We start from the raw sequence: 24,545 nt of genomic DNA, 5'->3' as shown, positions 1-24,545 counted from the left end.
ATTTTCCAGAAGAAATAGTTAGCTTCTGTTTTGTTTTTTTGTTTTTGTTTTTGTTTTCTTTTTTGCTCATGGTCAAATTATTGGCGGTTGTTGTTCAAATTGTGTATCACTTACAAAGGCTTAATTTTATAATTATGTGGGGTCAGCCTGTTCACATTGTCTTAAACAGTTATAAAATGAAGGATTGTAGAGCTCTTTCTGGATGTCCTGGACATCTGACATTTCACACTTGACGTGTGGGTGAAACGCATTCGATGTGTAATTATTAGGTATCTTTGTCATCCTTGTAATGCTGAAGAATAAGAAAGTGAGAGACGGTGTTCAGAAAAACTGATTACGGGGATAAATTAGAAAACAGCCCAGAATCAGCTGTCAAAGCTGTGGCCAACTCATAGAACCAGCTGTAATTATTGAATTGGCTGGGGGAAGAAACACAAAAACAGAAGACATCGTCTGGGTATTTGTAAGAAAATAGTTGAGAACATGTTTTTGAAAAAAATGTGTTCATTTGAAATTTTGTCAAAAGACCAATATCCTGAGTCATCTTCAACATAGACCTTTTTATTTTCCACCGTTCCCAAAAAGTGAACCCACCAATTTTAAAGGTAAAGTGTCCGTTAGTGAATTTGTTGGCATATCTGGGAATTTGCACAATAAGTATTTTTAAAGTTGTAGACAATTTAAATTTCCTTGAATATGTGTGTAGGTAATTAAAACTCAAACTCTGCCTAATCTAAAGGTTAAAGTGATCTGACAACATCAAAACTTTCAGGGGAAAAAACCAAAAAACAGAAAGGCTTCTTTTATCAGTTGAGTATGAAGAAGAATCACCCACTCACTTAATTGTCAATATTCAGTCATAGACAGGAACACATCTTATTTTGGTACAAAAACTATTCTTTAAAAAATAAGGCATTATGCAAAAGTTAATTATCCAGGGCACAAACTGACAGGTTTGATGTTTCTACTTTGCCCTCTCTTTGAAGGAGACACCTTTTAAAAAAAACAGCTTGAGAGACTGTTTTCTTAACTTTTTATTTTCAAACCATTTCAGACTTACACAATTGTTGCATAAACAGTACACAAATTCCATGTAGCCTTCACTAAAATTCCCCAAATGTTAATATTTTATCACATTTGCTCTATTCTTTCTCACTATATGTTTTCTTGAAATAGTTGAGAGCAAAAACAGGAACATGTTCTTTCATAACCACAGTATAACTATTGAAGTCAAGATATTAACTCTGATTTAATATTATTGCCTAATTTACAGACCTAATTCAAATTTTACCTAACATCCCACAAATGTGTTTTCTGGCCCAGAACCTAATGCAGCCTCACAGGTTGCTTTTAGCTGCCATGTCTCTTTCATTTCCCTAAATAGGAAATGGCATTTTTTTCCTTCCATATCCTTTATACTTTTGAAGAGTAAGGGCCAGTTATTTTACAGGCTGTCCCTAAATTTGGGTTTATTTAACTGTTTCTTTGTGATTAGATTCAGGTGATTCATATTTTTTGGCAGAAATGCCCAGAATTGGCATTGTGTCTTCAGTTCATTATAGCAGGGGACACTTGATGACTTGTCCTATTAATTGTCATAGTAACTTTGATGTCTTGGTTACATGGGGTCTACCAGGTATTTCAAATGAAAAGTCACTATTTTTCTTTTTGTAAGTAATATATTTTTTGAGAGATTCTTTGAATCTAGTACAGATTCCATTTTCAATATTTCTATTCACTAATTTTAGCATCCACTGACTGATAATTTTTGTCAGAAACAATTGCTGGAATTCTGTTTTTGTTTTTTTGTTAAATAAATAAAAGCAACTTATAAGACATTCTGATATAACTTAGTCAGCTATATGACCTTTTTTTTTTTTTTTAAACAAAATTGAGTTCACTCATTACCAGAATACTTCACTCTTATAGTTCTGCAGTTGTCAAGGGGGATAAAGTGGTTTTCACACATTTATAAAATAAAGATAGAACTAAAATTATTTAAAATGTTTATTGTACAATGGTTAAACCAAAACAGTTGATGAAAATCGAACACCAGAAAACATCCTCAATTGAGTCATTTTTATATTATTTATCATAAGGTAACAATGCATTCAACTTGTTTAATGAGAAACATAAAATCCAAAGCTGAATCCCACGTAATCTGGGGTAACAGAGAGATTTTATTACATTTATCTTACTCTAGTCTCTGAAAAGTATGATTTTCCTGAGTAACAAAATAAAACTTAATAATTTAGACCTAACCTTAGTAAAGTACTAGTGAAAACTATCACAACGTATCTAATTCACTGTGTTGCTGCCAGTATTTTTTAAATTAAAAGATTAAAAAATGTATCACAATGATGTATTCATTTGATTTTATTACATTATCACATCAATTTGTGGGACAATACTGTAGCTGAATCATTGCCCTTACGGTTTGGTATTGCCAAAATATTTTTCTTATCCCACTAACTGTTTAAATAACAAATAATAAATCCAGATATCACACATGCATTGGTATTTTGAGCATATGTTATATTAAGAACACAGAAATGAAAAAGGGCATTAGGAAAAAGAACCTATAAATCATAAACAGTTTTTAAAGTTAAACCGAGGCTAACCAGTCAGTAGAATGGCCAGACCAACGTCGCATTTAGAGGGAGAACTACATCTGGCTCCCTGTGAAACTGAACTGAGCACATTTTTTTTTTTTTTTTTTTTTTGAGGCGGAGTCTCGCTCTGTCGCCCAGGCTGGAGTGAGCGGCGCCATCTTGGCTCCCTGCAAGCTCCGCCCCCCGGGTTCCCGCCATTCTCCTGCCTCAGCCTCCCGAGTAGCTGGGACCACAGGCGCCGCCACCACACCTGGCTAATTTTTTGTATTTTTAGTAGAGACGGGGTTTCACCGTGTTAGCCAGGATGGTCTCGATCTCCTGACCTCGTGATCCGCCCGCCTCGGCCTCCCAAAGTGCTGGGATTACAGGCTTGAGCCACTGCGCCCAGCCTGAACTGAGCACATTTTAAGTCCTCGTGCACTGGTGTCCTGCCGGGTTGAGGGAAATAGTCCCTGATAGTGACTTGCTCATCTGGGCATCTGTGTCGAAATAGTCCAATGGGCCAGGTGCGGTGGCTCAGGTACCATAAATGTAACGCTTTGCCTTAGCAATGTCACTTTGAGAAAAGGTGCTTGGTTTAAGGGAGCCGTCCTCTACCATTTTGCCACCTGACACCAGTTTCTTGGAAGACAGTTTTTCCACCGGAAGTGGGGGGATTGGTTTCAGGATGATTCAGGTGCATTACATTTATGGTGTACTTTATTTCTGTTAATATTACCTAGTAATATATGATGAAATAATAGTACAACTCACCATAATGTAGAATCAGTGGGAGCCCAGAGCTTGTTTTCATGCAACTAGATGATCCCATCTGGGGGTGACGATCCCATCTGGGGGTGACAAATCATCAAGCATTAGATTCTCACAAGGAGCTTGCAGCCCAGATCCCTCACATGCCCAATTCACAATAAGGTTTGCGCACCTGGGAGCATCTAATGCCACTGCTGGTCTGACATGAGGAGAGGGCAGGTGATAATGCCAGCAATGGGGAGTGGCTATAAATACAGAGGAGGATTTGCTGGCTGGCCCATTGCTCACCTCCTCCTGTGCAGCCCAGTTCCTAAAAGGGCACAGACTGACACTGGCCCATGGCCAGGGTTGGGGACCCTTTTGGTTTAAGGGATTGCACTAAATTTTCACTTTTCCTTCCATATGAGGGAACAGAGGAAAAATTGGAATCAAAGGATTGTGTGTGTCCATGATGCTTTATGCAAGATTTAGCTCTGTAGTTAAAAAGTAAATAAATAACATCTGGAAAAAATCTCATTACATTCTAGTCAAACTCTGCGTGGGCTTGCAGTTGAAAAAGAGTTTCATTTTTTTCATTAAGTCTTATCTTCATGAATTACCATATACTTATTATTAATAGAAATGTGTAGGTAGTAAAATATCCAAGGAAACCCACAGCTAGGAGAGAAAGCACATTAAAACCAAGTACATTTAAATCAAAGCTCCTTTTATTCAGATTCCTCAAAGATGCATTTAATAGGACCTCAGTGTTTCAGGAATCAAAGAAAATTTACAGTTTGATGGACAGAAATATTTACAATTTTAAACTTTTGAGAAATCAAAAATTACTTGAAAATTATTATCAGCATTCATTATACAATGTAGAAGAAAAATGGTAAATGGCATAGGAGGTTTTCAGAGCATCTGGTTAAAATAATATTTTGGGAATTTGTAATTCAACAAGTCAGATTTCAACTAAATGTTTCATTAATATATGTGCTAGGAATATTTGAATTGTTCTGTAGCACAGTTTAAATTTTACTGAATATTCTGAATATTTTATTTTGAAACGTGCTTATATTTCTTCTTAACTGCATACATATAAGAGTTATTTTTATTTTCTAGCATAAAGAATAGATAAATTTTAAGGTGATGGATATTATAATTACCCTGATTTGATATATTGAATTATCACATGTAGCCTGTACAGCTATTATGCCTCCAAAATATAAAAACAGTAGAAAAGTAAATGATAATTTGGACATATATATAAAATATGGACAAATACATATATATATTTTTAAAATGTAGACATAGTCTCGGGGGAGAGAAGGGAGATGGCACAAGGAAGAAGCGTATGATTAGTTTTTAATAAACTTCTTGGGTTAAGTTGTGGTTTTTAAGATATTTGTTATAGTCTTAATAACATTTTAATAAAAAGAACTATGTATACAACAAAACAATTTGAAAAATAAGCTACTTTAAAAATGAATGCTAATATGAAATTTGTATTATAAAAAGCAATGTAGGTATATTATAGAAATTTGTGAACATCTAGGAAGTCCAAAGAAGAAAATTAAGATTACGTATTGATTGGCAGTGTTGTGATGCATATGTTCTTGCTTTTCTGTTGTTCTTGAATACCTATATACACACAAAGAAACCTACATACACATACATACACACACACACAGAGGAAATAATTTAAATTTTACTGACTATACTGAATATTTTATTTTGAAATGTGCTTATATTTTACTTAATGACATACATATTACAAACATTTTTGTCATTATTTTCAATATAAATTTCAAAATAGCTTACTATTTTCCCATACAATTGCTAACATACTGAAATACAAATTTTGAAAAATATTAAGTGTATATATAAATTCATCACCCTACAATGTCTATAATTAATAGACATTTCAGAGTCTGATTTCTTCTGTAGGCAAAATTAACTTCTCTGTTTACCTGTAGTAAACCTCTTTCAAAAATAATAAGCATGAGATCTTTCATGTTTACAACACAATGACAAGCTTAAAATAACTTGTATAGTAGTACTATCTTACTTTGTAAAAGAAAATGTGTAAGGCATATCTGCATTTAGAAGTTATTTATATATTTTTGTAAATCTACACATCTTCAGTATTTCCATTTAAAATATGGATTTGTTTATTTTTATTTCAGTAGTTTTTGGGGTACAGATGGTTTTTGGTTACATGGATAAGTTCTTTAGTGGTGATTTCTGGGATTTGGTACACCTGTCGCCTGAGAAGTGTACACTGTACCCAAAATGTAGTCTTTTGTCCCTCACCCGCTTCCTACCCTTCTCCCAATACCCAATGTCCATTCTGTTATTATTATGCCTTTGTAACCTCATAACTTAGCTCTCACTTACAAGTGAGAACGTATGACATTTGGTTTTCCATTTCTGAGTGACTTCACTTAGACTAATGGTCTCCAGCTTCATCCAAGTTGCTGCAGGCACTATTTTTTTCTTCTTTTTGTGGCCAAGTAGTACTCCATGGTGTGTATATACCACATTTTCTTTATCTGCTAATTGGTTGATGGGCACTTAAGTTGGTTTCATATTTTTGCAGTTGTGAATTTTACTGCTATAAACATGCCTGTGTGAGTGTGTGTTTTTCATATAATGACATCTTTTCCTTTGAGTAGATACTAAATGAATCTAGTGAGATTGCTGAATCAAATGGTACTTCTACTTTTAGTTCTTTAAAGAATCTCCATACTGTCTTTCATAGTAACTGTACTAGTTTATATACACACCAATAGTGTAAAAGTGTTCCTTTTTCACCACATCCATGCCAACATTTATATTTTCTTGACTTTTTAATTATGACCATTCTTGCAGGAGTAAGACAGTATCTCATTGTGGTTTTAATTTGCATTTCTCTGATAATTAATGATGGTGAGCATTTCTTTTTAATGTGTAAAACATGGATTTTAAGAGTTTATTCGTGATGAACTACTTTTGTGTTGGGTTCTTTTGTACAGTCTGTCACTCAGAAACTATGTTTGACTGGTTTATTCTCCACAGGGCGAGAACTATTTTTCTGTAATTCAGTAAACTCTCAATAATTTATGCATTTTAGGAGATTTATTTATTCTGTCAGACTGTTGGCTCAGTAATTACTATATTGGAATAAAAATCCATTTCACTATACATGTAATATTCTACCCCACCCCATTCCACACTCTCATACTCCCTGCCTATGAATATTACTTTTAAGAACTAATGAAATGTTACTGTGTTAGAGAATGATAGAGTATCGAGCATATAGACAGACAGTTGTCACATTGAATGATTCACTTGCCTTCTGAAAATGTTTACTTTGTCTGAAATAAAGATATGTTAGCTAAATATTTTACTGAAGAAAATGTTTGGATTCGTCTGAAGTGTCACATTCACAACAAAGGCAGTTGACATAGATTGCTGAGATGAGGAAAACAGCTTATGTTTGGGTCTATAGTTGTTGGAAAGGCAACTCCTGCCATTCAAAATAATTAACAGGAGCAGACTTCAAAGAGACTTGCAGTGACCTGCTGGGGCAGCCCAGCCCTTATCCGGGGATTACACCATGATTTCCAAGTAATGGCTAAAAAAAAAAGATGCATTGGTAGCATCAGTCCTCTCAAATCATCCCCCCACAGAACCTGTCCATTCTCGCCAAATGAAACTTCTCTCCATCCTCTGTAATCAATGTACTTATCCCCACCACAGATCCACTGCACAAAGACATTAAGCTCTACTACTAATTTGAAGCCCAAGTCAAAACTAGCCTCCCACCGATTGCATTCAGTGTATTCAGTTTTGACTCTATTACTTTATGTTGTGTTATATGCTTTTTTTCTTCCAAAACACAAGTTATTTAAAGAACTTCAGCATGCATTTTTTTCCCTTATGCTCTGTAAATTTAATTTTTTATACAGTAAAGCATTTTACACATGGGTTCATCAGTGACTGGATGTTGCCCAAAAATGACAGGCAATGTCAGTGCCCAACATTTATTGACAGAATTACCAGAAATTAATAAAATATTTATTTATATCTAACATTTTATATGGTTCACACTTTCAAAATTTCTACTACACGATCCTGCGTAATCCTATTGTTAGAAGTTAATTAGGAAAGCATTTTTATTTTATGTTAGATGCTGGTTTGTATAGTTATTTTGAAATTCGTATTATATGACTTAATACAGTCACAGTAAGTTAGTATATAACTAAACGTTAGAACTGAGGTTTAATAAAGTTTTACAACTCTGTAAATCACGAAGTTTTCTGTGTATACAGTAATTCAAGTAATATTTGAATTTAATCATAAACTTTAAATAGTAAAGTTTCCTGTGTAAACAGTAATTCAAGTAACATTCTATGTGAGGCTCTCATGACATAAGAATGTATTACATCTGAATCAGTAAAATCTTACATGGTGTTGTAATGTGGAAACTATAATGTCTGGTAAGATGTCTGTAGTTACTGATATGCAACCATACTTCAGAGATACTGCAAGTTTGGCTTCGGATCACTGCAATAAACCCAGCCACGTGATATTGTGGGTTCCCCCTGTGCATATTAAAGTTATATTTACATCATACTTCATTCTATTGAGTGTGCAATAGCATTATGTTTTTAAAAAAATGTACAATCATTTGAGCCTTCAATGAATCCTCATCTTTTTGCTGGTGGAAGGTCTTCACTCAATGCCGACGGAGGCTGAGTGATCAGGGTGGTAGTTGCTGAAAATTGAGGTGACTTTTGCAATTTCTTAAAATAAGACAGCAATAAAGTTTACCACATCAATTGATTCTTGCTTTCACGAAATATTCCTATAGAGCATGTGTTGCTGGTTAATCAGCATTTTACTTACAGGAGAAATTATTTCCAAATTCAGTCTTCACCAACCCTGAGGCTGCTTTATTAACTGAGTTTATGAAATAATCTCAATATTTTGGTGTCATTTCAACAATGTTCACAGCATCTTCACCAGGAGTAGGTTTCATCAAAAGAAACCACTTTCTTTGCTCATCCTTAAGAAGCAACTCCTCATCCATTAAGATCTTATGATACTGTAGCAATTCAGTTCTACTTCTAATTCTACTTCTCTTGCTGTTTTCAACACATCTGAAGTTACTTCCTCCACTGAAACCTTGAACCCATCAAAGGAATCCACAAGGATTGAAATCAACTTCTTTTAAACTCCTGTTTGTGCTGGTATTTTGACCTCTTCCCATGAATCACAAACATTCTTAATATCATTAGAATGAGGAATCCTTGCCAAATGGTTTTGTTTTACCTTGTCTAGCTAGATCCATCAATGGACTCACTCTCTGTGCAGCAATAGCCTTATGAAAGATATTTCTTAAATAACCATAATTGAAAGTGAAAATTCTTTCCTGATTCATGGGCTGCAGAATGGATGTTGTGTTAACAAGCATGAAAACATTAAAATCCTAGTAGATCTCCATCAGAGCTCTTGTGTGACCAGATACATTGTCAAAGAGCAGCAATATTTAGAAAGGTATCTTTTTCTGAGCAGTATGTGTAGGTGTCAATAGTGGCCTTAAAATATTCAGTAAACCATGCTATAAAGAAATGTGCTATCATCCCGGCTTTGTTGTTCCATTGATGGAGCATAGTTGATTTAGCCTAATTCTTAAGGATCCTGGGATTTTTGTAATGGTAGATGAGCGCTGGCTTCAACTTAAAATCACGAGTTGCATTAGCCCCTAACAAAAGAGTCAGCCTGTCTTCCGAAGCTTTAAAACTAGTCATTGACTTCTTTTCTCTAGCTATGAAAATCCTAGATGGCATCTTCTTCTAAGACAAGACTGCCTTGTTTACCCTCAATATCTGTCTTTTAGTGTAGCCACCTTCATCACTGATCTTAGCTAGATCTTCTGGATAACTTGCTGTAGCTTCTCCATCAGCACTTGCTGCTTTAGCTTGCACTTTAATGTTATACAGATGACTTTTTTTTTTTCTTAAACCCTATGAACTGACATCTGGTAGCTTCAGATTTATCTTCTGCAGCTTCCTTACCTCTCTCCACTTTCAGAGAGTTAGGCTTTGGCTTAAGCAAATATTGTAGCTGCTTTGGTCTTTTACCCAGGATACTCAAACTTTCTCCATATCAGCAATACGGCTGGTTTCTTTTCTTATCATTTGCATTCACTGGAGTAGCACTTTTCCTATATTTCAAGAACTTTTCCTTTGCATTCACAGCTTTGCTCACTGTTTAGCGCAAGAGGCTTGGTTTTCAGCCTGTCTCAGGTTTAATCATACTTTTCTCACTAAGGTCAGTGATTTCTAGCTTTTGGTTCAAAGTGAGAGAGACATGTGACCCTTCCTTTTACTTGAGCACATAATGGCCACTGTAGGCTTATTAATTGGCCTAATTTGATTATTGCCGTGTCTCACAGAATACGGAGGCCCAACAAGAGGTAGAAAGATGTGGGAGTGACCAGGCCAGTCAGTGGAGCAGTCAGAACCACACATTTATTGACCAATTTTACCACTTATATGGACACATGGGGCCCCCAAACAGTTACAATAGTAACAACAAAAATTACTGATGACAGATCACCATAGCAAATACAATCATATACCTAAAAGCCTGGGTTATTATCAAAGTTACCAAAATGTGGCACAGACACCAAAAGGGAGCAGATGGAATTGGAAAAATGACACCAATAGTCCTGCTCAATGTTGGGTTGCCAGGAACCTTTAATTTTTTAAAAACCCCGTATCTGCAAAACGCAATAGAGCAAAGTGCAATGAGATTAGGTACGCCTGTATATGACAGTCTCTTAAGTGAAATAACCAAGTATCACTGATATATGTAAGTGTTTCATTCTGATTTGGAGTGTATTAAATACAGTATCTATGAGAATTCTTCCATATAATGATTCTGTTCTACATTTTAAAAATGATTTCCATTTATTCTATTGGAGCTTTGTTATTATTAAGAACTTTCGTGGAGAAAAATCATGGCCATATTTCTGCTTCTTAAAATTTTAATTCTGACATACAGAGAAAATGTGTGAGAAGGAGTGTTGTTTTAAGTATTAGATATAAGCATATTGCAGTTATGAAGCCAGTGCAATGGGAAATAAATGAGACTAGTTTTGGAGTTCAGATACTCCATGCACTTGATTATGTCTATTACAGAGTTTAGATCTGGGTGCCTGGTAAGTTTCTTGTAAATATCACTTTTTATCTGCCCTCTAGTCTCGTATTTATAATGTTCTTCTTTTTGGAAAACTCAAACAGGTATACCAATTGTTATTTTATTTTATTTTATTTTATTTATTTATTTACTTACTTACTTATTTATTTATTTATTTATTTATTTATTTATTTATTTATTGAAACAGAGTCTTGCTCTGTCCCCCAGGCTGGAGTGCAGTGTAGTGGCGTGATCTCGTCTCACTGCAACCTCTGCTTCCCAGGTTCAAGTGATTCTCCTGCCTCAGCCTCCCAGGTAGCTGGGATTACAGGCATGCACCACCATGCCTGGCTAATTTTTTGTATATTTAGTAGAGACAGGGTTTCGTCATGTTGACCAGGCTAGTTTCAAACTCCTGACCTCAGGTGATCCACCTCCTTGGCTTCCCAAAGTGCTGAGATTACAGGTGTGAGCCATCGTGCCTGGCCAAATATACCAATTGTTTAACCCTTAGTCACTTAGTGATAAAGGCAGCACTTGTTTAGGTCTGGCCTCATTACTGTTCCTTCAGTTATTAAAAATATTTCAGAAAAAAAGACATTAATTTACTTTGAAAATTATGAGAACAATTTTCAACAGTTACTACCAGTGTTACTTACTGATTTCAATGAATACAAGATGAAAAAAAGTCATTGCAAGACCGAGTATGTATTTTTCTCTTCTTTTTATATATGTTAACTATTTTTGAAATTTTCATTTATACATAGTAGGCACTTTGGTTCAGATTAAATTGATGAAGAACAGCTGATTGATTCTTCTGAACAAGTTCATCAGTTTTCATCGATTTAGCTAGGAGTCTAACGAAGCTAAGATCATGGTTTAGCCATGATTCTATTCAGTTATCTCTGTAAGATGTGAAATCATCTTTTTTGTGAAGTCTGTAATCATTTAATTTTCGTTTTCAAAAATATTCCTTAGAAAACAAAACAAACTGTGGCCATGGTGTCACTGATCCTCCGTGTAGAGCAGAGTGCCTTCATACTCTTGGTGGGTTCAGGCCTTCGGCAAGTATTTGTCATGGGTTTGCCACTTCACCAGCCTGAGTGGGTGGTCCTTGCCTAGGACCCTGCCTGGTTTTTCATTGCATTTTTCACCCACATTTACTAGGTGGTCTAGAAAAGGTAAATAAAGCTTTGTTAAATGTGAAAAATTAGTTCAGAGCACAGCAGTATGTCCATGTTGGACTAATTGGTTCTAAGTGCAAGATCTAAATTATAAAAATAAAACAAATGTATAGTAGCAAAATGTATAAAACCTAAATAAATCTCACCTCTTTTCTCCTTGCTTTCGGATTTTTCAACATAATATTGCATACAAAAGGAGCACAAATTGCATGCGAAACATATTGTAAAATAATAACTTTTTTTTTCTGAAATCTCTTCAATATAGAGACTAACAGTATTGTACCAGAAGCAAATCTTAAAAATTCTACACACTCCTATATTTTCCCAACATATCATGTGTTTCGCCAGGAGTCTTATCTCTTTCTTCTCAAAGGCCTGAAGACTGTGATCTTCTCTCTTAAAGAAGACCATGGCTGAAAGGGATTGAGGGGGTGGGACTGAAGATCCAGGCTGGAAATGCTTGGTCTTTCTTTTCTTTGTCATACACACAAGTCCTGATAGATTCTTATTATTTATTTCGGTTAGAGCTAAACTGAAATGTCTCCAAAAACAGCTTCATGGTTCAAGTAATTTAATGACAGCTTAAGTTCACAAATAAATATGTTTTAAAAGTGAATAAAGCAAAACATTTTAGATTAGTCAATTTAACATGTACTCTAAATCTTTTTTCATCTCTTTTTCTACCTAACAAGAAAATGTTTTGGAAAAAATGGAGATTCACTAGGTATCACCATGGAGGTGGACTTTAGATAAATTTATTATACTGGTAAAAATCAAAATATATAAACCAGAGGTATAAAGAGGAAAATAATGTTGTTTCTTTTGTTTGTTTTTTCTTTTTAATGAGATAATTTACCACAAGATTTCTTTTTGATCATCTATTTCTCTTGTTCTATACATGTTAAACGTTTTAAAAGTTTTTCAGGATATTAGAAAGCAAAAAATTTAAAAATTCACATACTCTTTTAAGAAAGATTTAGTTACTTTACTAAATAAAGGTGTGTTGTTCTTGGAATAGAAAATTCAGAAACATTCAACTTTACAAAATAGTGAAATCTAATAATAATAGTGTAAAAAAAAAGTATTAGTAACTTTTTATCTCCAATTGAAATAAAAATTCAGCTTCATTAACCTTTATGGGGATTATTGGTTTATCACATGACACTATTTTTTTCTAATCAGTTAACATTAAAGTCCACCAAAATGAGTTATGGTCTTATGAGTTTATTGGACCAGCTTTCTGAGGATTCCCTAATAACATGCAAAATGTCAATATAAATGTTTGGTGAAATATGATATTGTTTGTGGATTTTTAACTAGCCACAGTACTAATTAAACTGCAATCCATTGAACTTTAATTGTGGGGCTTGATTGATTTAATAAGGCTAACATCTGCTGCTTTCCCTAGACTTAGCATCAAGGCTCTACATATCAAGGTCTTATTACCCTGCTTACGCTGGGTTATGAGAATGAAATACCATGAGAAATGTCAATGCCGATGGCATATGTTGCAGGCATAGCAAAACACCCAAGTGTCTATATTCATTCCTCCAGTCGCAGCATCAATGGGGAAAGTTTAAAGACCTTGAGTACATGTTTAACAGAGCAACAGAACTTCTTGAGAATTCTCAATAAATGATTACTTTGGTGCATTTTCCTACCCTACTTTTGACCCTTTTCAGTAAGATGTTATGGGACCAAGATATCGATGAAACAGTGTCTATAGTGATCAGTATCTGGGTTTCATTCCAGCACTGTCCTCAGCATATAAGCCATAAAACCACCTGCTTTCAAGAATGTTATGCTGGTTGTGTGTAATTCCGATAGATCTATTTATATTGAATCCTACTCTCTGATGAAATTAGAACTGAAATAATGAAAGTGTTGTTTTCTCATTGCCCCCATTTCTACATCTAAATCAATACTATTTTCGTCTTTTAAAAAATCCTTTTTCGATTCTATGGCTACAATTGGATTCTGTGATTTTTTTTTTTTCTGTTTCTTTTCCTACAGTCCTTGAAAACCAAAATCACATCTCCCTTCTCAACTCTGCCTTAAAGATAGTCCAGTCCTCTGCTTGAATGGGAAGTCATATTGCCTACTTCATATTCCTTACTGGGCTCTTAGCTTCTCCTTGCTCACCTTGTTTTCTCTGGTGTGGATTGAGATTCAAGCCTTGTAATGCTGCCCTTCTTTTAAATTACATTCCTTTTTTTTTTTTTTTTTTTTTTGAACTATACGAGGTGAAAAGACATTCTGAGGCACTTTTCTCTCTCTCTCTCTGCACTCTTGGCGCAATGGTTTGAGCCAATTCATGGCACTGACTGCTCCCTGACCTCCCTCCACAAGAAGTTCGTTAAAAAAATTTATTCTAATTCAATGAAATTGGAGAGAGTATGAGCTTTTATGCCTTTTAAAAAAAGCTCCAATCTGATGAATTGTCAGGAGGTTTAAAAGACATGGATTGAAATAATTTTTTCCACAATACCCAGAATGGGTAAAAGGATGCACATGACATTTAAATAGAAGCCTGAGAAATGAGGGAGGGAGAGGGAGTGGCCCTTTCCTGCTTACTTCTAGTTCTTAAATTTTTATTTGAAAATTTCACAATACTATTTATTAAAATTCCAAAATGCAGAGTGCGGTGAGAAACTAACAAAATTTATATTATACTCCCAACCTAATTTATTTAGTGTCTTCCTAAATAAACATGCATGGGTGATGCTTTAGAAGATGCAAAAGATGTTTAGCTGAAATTATCTATGGTAACCCTGCAATATCTGCCTAGGCTTTAATGATATATCTAAAGAAAGATTCCAAATTTTTAAAACTTTATCTCAGTGATCATACTACAGTTAAGATTTCCCCTTTGGTAATTACCACTATGGCTAATTAACACCTTTAAATAAGATAATATTCCACAGGACATTTTTGCTGATGTATTTTAGGTTTTTAAGAATCCTACCAAAAATTGAACCATTGTAAATTATTTTTCTGTGACATTGGTTAGGTTTTAAAATTAGACTAAAATGTAAGTTCACTATTAAGATACCTATTGCTTTAAGTGCAAATTTATAGGAAATTTTGACCCTTGTGTATGTTAGAAATGCTTGTTCCTCAGTGCCGTAATGAAATAGCACTTGAATATACCCTTAATTTCTTCACAAGGCCATTTTTTTACTTTCTGCAGAAAGGGTACACTTGCCAGCAGTTTTGCCACGAGAGTATACCGAATAAAGGGGACAGGGTCATTTATAACCTGACACGGCCACACTACTGCTGTGTCCGGTTTCCATTGTCTGAAATGGGACCTCACATTCTGTATTTGTCCCTACTGGCTGGCAACTCAGAACTTTTTGAAAGAGACAAAGGCAGAGAAGAACAAAGGAAGGAGGAAGTAACTTGTGGAATGGTGAGAAAGGTAAAAACACCTTCAAACAAGGAAGAGGAACAGGCTATGACCTAATGCTTGCTTGGACCAGTATAAGCATGCCAGGGCAAATATTTAGGCTACATTGTGGGAGCTAAGAACATAAAGTCCATTGATTTCTTTATTTCGGCTAGCAGATATTTAAGAATGTTAGCACAGGTCTGTGAATAAATTTTACTACTAGGAGAAGTTACTATTTATTCCTAATTAGATCGAGAGGAAAGTTTTTGAAGAGGAACCTCTACTTTACTCTTTACATGTAGAATCATCATCTAGTAGATACAGCATATGTAACTGATGTCCTCATCAGAATAGAGCTTATTTGCAGTGGTAGGGTACTGCTTTTGTAGGTTTTCCTAGTACCAAATAAAAACAATCTTCCAAGGAAGAAAGGCACCCCTAAGTAACACATACCCTCTCAGAGACATCTTTGCATAAGCCAGTGTAAGAGGAAAACCTAGGATTAACTGTAAAATAGTTTTTAAAAATTTAATCACATAGGCCTGGCATAGTGGCTTACATGAGGCCTGTAATCCCCACACTTTGGGAGGCCGAGGCAGGTGCATCACCTGAGGTCAGGGGTTCGAGATGAGCCGGACCAATATGGTGAAACCCCGTCTCTATTAAAAACACAAAAATTAGCCTGGCATGGTGGCATGTGCCTGTAGTCCCAGCTACTCGGGAGGCTGAGACAGGAGAATTGCTTGTACCCGGGAGGCCCAGGTTACAGTGAGCCGAGACTGCACCACTGCACTCCAGCCTGGGAGACAGAGTGAGACCCCATCTCAAAAAAAGTAACAATAAAAATAAACACATAGACTTTAATAAGGAAACAGTATTTTTATTCATACAAATACCCTTTGAAATAATATACTCTTCCATTTAAAGACAAAATAATGCAGCCACATTTATTTTTTAATCTCATAACATGAAATCATTCCATCACAATAGACAGACAACCCAGTTCCTGCCAGTGGACGCTGACTTTGAATTTCAACACACAGGTTGCCGAGTCCTGCACAGACAGCACCTGTAGCTGACTTGCTCTGTCCTCTCCAGTTTCTGGATCTACCTCTCATGTGGGGAAGGTTGAAATTCCGTTGTCACCCTTGGCTGTGAATATTTTCAAACTTTTTCAAATAATGTCTAGTATTAAAAAATTATGTATGCATTTTGTACCTGGAAGATGAGTTTTTAATTTTAGCATTGAGTTTCTCATTGTGGGAATGTAGGGGGAAATCATCCTGCCCATATGCATATATGGACAAACGCCTCCTTTGTGTGAGAGAAACCATGTGCAGAGGCAAGAGCTTTCCTCAGCCTTGCAGTCTTGTTAAGTGCATCCTTCAAGAGGGGTGGTAGAAAGCACCTTGCTTATGTGTAGGATTTCATCTCTCCTCACTCCAAGTCTTTCTAATTTCTCTGTGCTTTTATGTTTCTGTAATTAGTAGGTGACAATGCTAATGGCCCTGAGAATTACAGGGAAACCACAAATCAGTAAGATTTCCTATGTAATGACAACCAATTGTTTTAGCATACAATACCACAGTATTCTTTTTGTTGCAGGGTGGTAAAATAATTCCAGGTATGTGAAAAGAAAGATCACTGATAAGCAGCAATGGAAAGCTCTGTGACATTTCTCCTACCCTAGTATAGTGGCAGCAGAACCTGGGGCAGGTGGAAGCACTGGGAACGCGTAGAATTGGCCCGGGGGAGGGAGGAGGGGTAGGCGGGATCTAGAACACCTTTCATTTCAGAACCGTTTCAAAAGTGTTCACAGATACTAAAAAATAGCAGAGACCCAAAGAGCAAGAGCAATTAAAAAAAATCTATACCTTCCTTAACCCATTTTTATTGCCACGTATACTCTTATTACTTCCTTCTCCTTCTTATGATAACATCATCTATTATATTGGTGAATGGAATTACTGGTAGATCTGAACTTAGTACAGTGCCAAAGTCTACAAGTGGCCATGAAACATGTGAGTGCAGCTGGGCAGTGCCCCCTGTGCTGCTTAACTGCATTTTTATTTCTACGGAAAGATTGAATTAATTCAGCAGTTACTGGTTTTTGAAAAGTTAGGACTCATTGCTTGTGTTGATGTTTTACTGCTACCTACAAATTTTGTTCTGCACTTTATAAAGGGCAAGATATCATTTGTTTACCACTCAATCCTGGCAATTAAAAGAAAAACACACTCAAGAAGTACATTAATCAACGCATCATTTATATCACAGCATATATAATTATGAGGCTGTATTAATTATACCTGCTATTTTGATTTTCCTTTCAGTATTATTGCATTAGCATCATTCTCAAGTTCTTTTCTGAGTTGCTTCATTGAACTGTAAATGTCCAACAGGCAATTAAATCTATAGATAGTTTATTTACCTTTGTATGTCTGTTATACTTTCATTAACTCAGGCCTCCTTGAATAAAGTGGGGAAATTTGAGAAAAAAATTGATCCCATAATTGTTCATCAATTAGAAAAGATAATATTTTAAAACTATCAGATTTTTCAATATGAAAATTAAGTTAAATGAACTTAAAAAGAAATTAACAGTCTAACAAAACTAAGAGTTTGATGTAAAATGTTTTCTTGTTAAGTTTCAACTATCATATTAAGAATATTTATAACCATGAAACTATTTTATAAACAAAGTCTTTGTCAAACATCACTGAGAGACATATTAACTGGTATCCACATTTTATACAAATGTACACATGCACACGTGTACACAGTGTTATCGATACACACATATGAGCAATTATATCATATCTAATATGCATATACTGGTTTCGAGTCAGATTTTTATTTCTACTAAGAAATCTTTAGATTTTTAAATTTAAAACTAAAATATTGGTAGATTTGGTATTTTTCTTAGTGTTCTGCTTATGCACAATCAAATTAGCATCTTCTGTTTCTTTCTGGTTAACAAAGGTAAAAAATGTATTAATTGTTTTCTTTTCTATTTTGAGACGAAGTTTCACTTGTTTCAGTCTGTCACCCAGGCTGGAGGGCAGTGGCCTGATCTTGGCTCACTGCAACCTCCAGTTTCAAGTGATTCTCCTGCCTCAGCCTCCCTAGTAGCTGGGATTACACCCACCCACCACCACAGCTGGCTGATTTTTGTATTTTTAATAGAGATGGGGTTTCACCACGTTGGCCGGGTTGGTCCCAAACTCCTGACCTTGTGATCCACCTGCCTCAGCCCCACAAAGTGTTGGAACTACAAGTGTGAGCCACTGTGCCCGGCCATATTGTTTTCTGTTATACAGTGGGACCTTTGCTTTTTCCATTGAATATTCAGATTTCCTTGTTCTTATAATTTTCATACTCCCTGGCACTTTAAAAATTATTAGCTTATGTCTGCCATATATTTATTTGTAATTGTTGGAATAATATAAAGAAGTTTAGCATTTATTTATTAGAAGCTATTAGATATAATATCTCTAATAAATTATGGCTTCAAAACTTTGTAACAACCCTATGTTTTATTTATAATAATAATCAATTATTTTTTCTCTCTCTACTTTTGTGACAGATTCTCAATGATTATCTCTACTTTCTCTATTCTTATGATTACTCCAGAAGGAAACTACACTGATTACATCAGGTGATGAATACATCCAGGCTGCCTGTCAGGGTATCTACATGTTAAGGACACTTTTAGTCACCTACTAAAGTTCATATTGTCACCTACATAATGTTCATACAATCATACTTCATACATAATTGGATATTAAGTGTTTTTACCTAGGCAGATCCCTAAGTAGGAAGTTAATTCCCATTAATCAGAAATTTGAAGCTAACAAGCCTTTATGTATAAGTAAATGTCATGGTTTATATAAGTGTTTTGTCGTTGGTTAAAACAGTTTTAGAAATTGAGAGTTATTTCTTCATGGAATTACCTGGTATGAATAGAGGCGTGATATTTGCTGACAATATTCATGATATATAAATATCCAGGGTAGTGCTGAGAACTCAGTGATTTTATATGACACTTTCCACAAAAGCTTTTTGGGCTCCTGTTGTATATATTTTCCTTACACTGCATAAATGACTGGTTGGCAACATCTGGAAGCCTCTACTTCATCTTTGTATTGTTGTCTTCAATTTCTTGAAGTAATAGAGCATTTAGCACTTTTTTTTCACTGAAATTTACTGGCGTGTTATCTTGTTTGACAGAATCATTGAGTCAAAGACGTCCAGAGCAGACACTTTGAAAAGCAAAGTATTATGTTGCTTATTTGTCTTCTGTCTTCAGTGACATTTTCCAACTAATTGCATTATATCAATCTTATGAATCTCACTCAAATGCTTCCAGTCCGTTTACCTAAACTTTAGAGCCAGTTTATGTAGTTCTGCCTCAAATAACTCACACAATTTATATGATACTTAATTTCCCTTTTATTCGAAAACGATTGAAAAGTTTCTAGTTAGGGTAATATGTAAAATGTTAAACCCCAAAAGGCATGCTAGATAAAGATAATAAAATTGATACAAAAATTTTAGGAACAAATGCAATGGAAAGTGAGAGAGTTTATAATTTGAGGTGCTAGCTAAATTAACATTCCACCAATAAATTATAACAGAGATAGAGTTCTACATAAGTAGTAATATTATAAGTTATGAAGTACACAGGTTATGTTAAATTATATATAATTATATGATAAGCTTTTCAAATATTTCAGTAAGAATCCTATTAAATGTCTGACTATTAAAGAATTATTCATCCTTGTGTTAAGGCTAGAATTTGATCGAATGGTCAACAAAGCCCAGTCATGTCCTGTTTCATGTCATCCTTTCCTGCATTTCCCTGAAGTCCTTGAAGTGACCTTTGAACTCACTATGCTACCTAAACTCTTTTTTTTCTTTTTCTTTTTCTTTTTCTTTTCTTTTTTTTTTTTTTTTTTTTTTTTGAGACAGAGTCTTACTCTGTTACCCAGGCTAGAGTGCAGTGGCACTGTCTCAGCTCACTGCAACTTCTGCCTCCTGGGTTCAAATAATTCTCCTGCCTTAGACTCCTGGATAGCTGGGATTACAGACATGTGCTACCACGCCCAGACAATTTTTGTATTTTTGGTAGAGACAGCATTTCGTCATGTTGGCCAGGCTGGTCTCAAAATCCTGACCTTAGGTGATCCTTCTGCCTCGGCCTCCCAAAGTGATGGGATTACAGGTGTGAGCTACCACTCCTGGCCTGCTACCTAAATTCTTGACTCTTCGTTATTAGGGCTTTTCTAATCTCTAATTAATTCAACTGCCTGCATCCCTGGATGTGTCTGTAGAATCTCCTCATCCTGAACACTTGTATGTGTGTGAAGGCTTTTCTCATTCAGCTTTCATCACACTGCAGTACTATTTTGTTGTTGTTGTGTTCAGTTCAATCAGTAATTATTGAGTTATTCTTTAAGATTTAAGGAGCAAAACTGAAGACCGTGTGATGTGTGCCTCGGAAGAATTTGCATTCTAGCATAAGGACACTCAGTAGAGTAGATGTCAATAAATCTTGGTTGAGGAATTAGCTGGTAAAAATGAAGAATGAGCAAAGACAGATACATGTCAAAGGATCTGAAAATAAAAGGGATAGTCAAAAAATAAAGACATCTCTCACCTTGACAACCAAGCTGACTTAATGCACACTAACGTGCACTCGGTGGAGATTTGAGAGAAAAAGTTTCATTTAATGCCAGGTGGGACTATTTTATTAATTTATTTTATTTTATGGAGTAAACTGCCATTTCAACAGTGGAAACTATTCATATGTTAGTTAGGAGCTACAACAATTAAACTTTACACCCATTGCACACACACTGTGCTTACTCACAACATGATCTAATAATAATAATTAGCAATAGAGACAGAAGATTTAGAACAGGGCTTTCTTTACTTTCTTGCACCAAATATCTTTATCTGTACCCGTATATTTTTATATCTATCCTACATAATGGGACACATCCTGATACCCTCTAGACCCCATTCTCTTCCTTGTTCTTAAAAACCGTGAGCTGTCTGTGACCCTTTCTCTTCAAAGTATGCAACCTCTCCAACTAGCTCTTATCTACTCTATTCTAGCCCTTTTGCAGGTGCTCAAGTTATTTATCTCTTTTGGGGGTTTAAAAGTACTTTTTCTTGTTTTCTCTGATTGAATTATTTTTCTCATCATACTCTATTCATATAAAATTCTAACACGGAAGACAAGGCACTTCCATAATTCAAATAGGACTCTTGATTGTGATCATTTCCACTTAGTAGTACCTTTTCTTTAATTTAGAAGTATAGAGAAGGGTTTCGAGTATTACAGAATTTAAATATTGGCTAAATTACTTTCTTTTATATGAAGTCAAAGGTGATAGTTAATTTATTCGAGTCCAAAACCAGACTTTATACAGCAGAAAAAAAAGTCAAGGTAATCATAAATTATATATACACACACAGGTAAGTCAAGGTGATTAGGTCATCTGAGTTTGTTCTAGTACTCGAGTACTCTGGTGCCTAGCATTAAGATACAAGTTGCTTATCTCTTTAAAAACTCATCCTGTGACCCACATTCCTTGCCCCACTCCTGCTTTCCCTGTATGCTTCCATCTAAACTTCCTGAAAGTTGTGCATCCTTGATATTTCGATGGCCCTGACCCCAATGTCTCAATGCTGGATCACTTCCCTAAGTACATTCTTGCTGGGCAGAGCCCCTGATCTATTGCCAAATGCACCGGAACTCACTGGCCATCTTCTTTATTGCCTTATTATTACTTGCACCTAGGACTCACTCCATCCTTTCTGAAACACATTTCCCTTCACTTCTGGGACACATCCCAAGGGCTTGCTTCTTCCAGTCTGGCAGTTGTGTTTCCCTTCGCTGGGGGCTTCCTCTGTTCTGGCATCAGATTGGCCTTGGATTCTCACTCCTGAGCAGGTCTATGGTCCTCACAGGATCCTTTGGCCTTGGATTTTCACTCCTGAGCAGGTCTATGGTCCTCACAGGATCCTTTGAGAAAAATATCCCCATGGCTTCCATTGTTATTCTCGTGCCAGGAATTCCTGAATGTTTATGCCAACCCTGATATCTGTTCTGACCTCCAACCAATATATTCAGCTCTCAACCCAGCATCTCCATGTGGGTGTATCATGGATACTTCAAATTTCAAGGAGCCCAAACCCCCAATCACCACTGCAACACACGCACACACACCATCCAAAAGCTCCTTTCTGAGTGCTGTCATGTTACCCTCCTGCTCAAGTCATGATTCTCTACACCCCTTCGCTCTTTATAGTCAGCAGTGCGTAGGCTTTCCTGTGTCTTCCTCACATTTGGTTACTCCTCTCACTCCACATTCACTACCTGTGCTCTCTTACCTGAATGACCACCATAGTTGCTGATTAATTGATCTTCATTCACTCTTACAACACCCTCCCTGCTATGCCCCCTCCTGAACCCTCAATAGAATATAATTTAAATAATAAAATCCTACCATGTTTACGCTAGCTAGCATTGCATGCCTTTGTGTGACCTTGAGCTACAAGAGCAGACCCCAGTCTGCCTCTTCAGGCTCACCTTGGACATTTCACCCCATCAGTTGCCCTATTCTGCATGTATTTTTTCCAAACATGCTCTGTTTTTTCTCACCTGAGGACCCTTGTAACACTGGGTGGGACTCATCTTATCTCCTTCTCTCTCTTTTTTATCATGCTTCAACTCTCATCTCCAAAACCACCCTGGCAGAGAAGCTAAGATTAACCAGCCCCTCTGTTATATATTTCCATTGTATGCAATATGTTTCATTTGAGGGTCTAGGAGCACACAGCCTCTCTTGTTTAGGAATGTCTTCTCTGGTCTACTCTAAGTAGAAATCATCCCACCCTATTTGTCCCTGCACCCCCATTGGCTAGAAGATTGCCTTGAATGTAGTAAATACTGATACACGTTTTGACTGAAACGAGATTGATTAGTACGTATCAAATATTAAAATATAAAATATTCACCTTCCGTGTATTGCTTTTTTGCATAGTGATATTTCCCAGTAAGTTCATGCCCCTATAGAAGTATGTCGAATCAGAGTTAGAATAAGATTTCCTTGAAATCATTACAAATTCATGAGAAATGTGAAGTTCACATTAATCAGGTTAAATAAAAATAGAAAATCATTCTCAGAATTGGACAAGCTGTTATATTTATTGATTTAGGGTTTGAAAAGAGTCAATCAAATCTAAAAGATGATGAAAGAAAATATACTCTGTATGTGTATATATGACAATTGGTGATCTTTTGAATTGTTTTTACCAGTTCAGGAAACTTGTGTGAAGATGTAAGATTCAGGTGGACATATAGGGAAAACACGTGAAGGAGAATCCTTTTGAAAGTGATGGTAAGAAAAGATGACAGAGGTAAGAAGATGGAGCACAGATGAGAAGGAGAATCTTTTGTTTGTGACAGTCTAAGAAAATGAGTTTAATTAAACAGAATTTACAAGTTTCAGTCTATTGAGAAATGTGGCTGGTGATATGAGAGATTTCTGATGGAAAACTCAGAATAAAGATGTAAGGTCTGGAGTTTGATAGGAGAGCCTGGGAGTGCTAATAGCTGCTCAGACAAGCAATGTCATGTGAAAGAGGTGATTATGAAAGCCACTCCTAGTTATTAACCAAATTGGATGGGAGACAAACAGGAAATAGAAAGACCAGCTGGCGTTATATAGTCTTTCAATAAGGAAAAAAAGAAAACAGAATCTATAATTACAGAGACTTCAGTTAAACAAAAGGAAAAGGACCTTAAGAATGATATGATTGAATTTTGGAATGAGCATTCAAGAGAGACGCTGACATCCCGTCCCCAGAGACCCGCCTGGAAGCAGACACCTGCATTATATGATTTTCTGTGGGCTCTTTGAGTCCTGTGATTGGCAACCTGTCCAGTAAATCACAGCTGCCAAGGTAATTTGACAGAATTTTCTGGTCGTCTCCAATTTCTAGAGTTCTGGAATGTCCCCAAAAGGCTAACTGGGCAGCCCCTCAATAAGTGACACTTGGCCACATCTGTCTTGTAATAGCTACAGAAATATGCCCAAGAAAGCATTCCTGCTCATGGTCAATCACCCTAATAACAGTTCTGTGTAGATATTGTGTAGGAAGCACTGATTTTTCCATTTCTCTTGAAGTTCATTGCATCCAAGGAAGGCAGAAATAAGACAGAGATTTAGCCTGTTACATGCCCTCTCTAATAACAACTTATACTCATAATAATGTACTCTGGAGAGAAGGCACTACAATCTCTAAAAAAGCACCGAATTTGTTGTTGTGTTTTTATGTCCTTAATGGGCTGAAGAAGCATATGCAAATACAAAGGGGAAAATAGATTATAGAATTAGCAATATCAGTCTGTTTTCTTATTAACCA

General features: G+C 35.8%; 1 protein-coding gene across 3 annotated transcripts in view; it reads left to right on the top strand.

The window, feature by feature from the left end:
• The window catches only part of CSMD1 (CUB and Sushi multiple domains 1), a 2,034,404-nt gene that overhangs the window by 1,061,178 nt on the left and 948,681 nt on the right, over positions 1–24,545 (top strand). The gene's annotated exons all lie outside the window — the stretch shown is intronic.

The sequence above is a fragment of the Papio anubis genome, chromosome 8 (genome assembly GCF_008728515.1).
Source record: "Papio anubis isolate 15944 chromosome 8, Panubis1.0, whole genome shotgun sequence".
NCBI classification, from domain to species: domain Eukaryota; kingdom Metazoa; phylum Chordata; class Mammalia; order Primates; family Cercopithecidae; genus Papio; species Papio anubis.
This window is presented reverse-complemented; position numbering and strand designations above follow the sequence as displayed.